Consider the following 1,292-nt stretch of genomic DNA (forward strand, 5'->3'; position numbering starts at 1 on the left):
ATACATGTGCCGACGGAGTCGCCGTTTCTCCTTTCTCCACTTTCTGTGCGTACGCATGGGTCAGAGTTTGCGTGGAGGACCGCACATCTCCCGTCAAGTTTGGTTTTTATAAATCCCAATATTTGCTTAGAAATTGGCGTGCGCCCTCTTCTGGGCGTACGCAACGTTTATAAATGAGGCCCCTGAAGTCTTATTCTGTGGACAGATTAGTCCAAAATTGATCTGTTTGGTCATAACCAAAACCGCCGTGTTAGGGCAAAAACGCAACTCAAGTGAAGAATGGTGATGGCAAATGGTCTGCAAATCTCCAGATGTAATGTGTGGGTTGGCTTTTACCTGAAAAATCCCTTTTCTTGTGGTGCTTGAAGATATTTTTGAAGGAAGTCCACTTCTATGCAGATGTTAAGTCACTCTTAAAGCTCTCCATTTGTAGATGATTTGCCTCACGGTGGGCCGATGGAGCTCAAACTTTTTTATACGAATGTATAGCTGTCCCCAGACAAATGTGCAACATCAAAACTCTATTCCTGAGAACCTCTGAGATTGTTTCCCCTTTGAGCATGTCTGACCTGTATGGGTTCAGTTTGGTGAGCCTAAACTGACCTGGTTTTATCTTTGTTTTATCAAGTGGCGCCCAATTTCTTCCCTTTTCCTCACTACATTGGTCTATTTCATCAATCAGTTTGGCCCACCTTATTGTGTTTACCTTGCTCGATTTAAGCAATGCAGCTTAGGGTTCACAAACTTTTGCACATACAACATTTGTCAAATAATTTGTTTTATCTATTTTAACAATTGATTTCTGGAAAAGAAAAATGTTGAATTGATAAACAAACATCTGTTATTTCATATAAAAAATACTGGTATTGAATTTTTTTTATTAATAATGGTTAAAATAAATAAAATTCCAAAAGGCTCAAGGGGTTCACAAACTCTCGCACGACACTGTATATATATTGGGATCAAGGGTAATGTCGAAGAATCAACTGCCTGGTAATGATAAAGATAAAGGCTCGCTGCTGACAATAATGTTACATTACACTAAGAAACATGGTACATTAATGCATGCAGCAACACATTTATTAAGTTTTTTGACTTGATATTATTATGTAATAGCTTTCTGACTGTGTTTAAGCCTATGACACTGATGTAGAAATCAACCTAGCATCCTGCTCTATACACAATATTTTGCAATCTCCAATGTGTTGGAGTTGCGCTTCAGTATGGTAGGCGTCATAATAAGTATTACACTTTGAAAATAAATATCGATTTTTTTCCCCCTGGATGGATGC

This window comes from Ammodytes marinus, assembly GCF_949987685.1.
Source record: "Ammodytes marinus genome assembly, chromosome: 13".
NCBI classification, from domain to species: domain Eukaryota; kingdom Metazoa; phylum Chordata; class Actinopteri; order Uranoscopiformes; family Ammodytidae; genus Ammodytes; species Ammodytes marinus.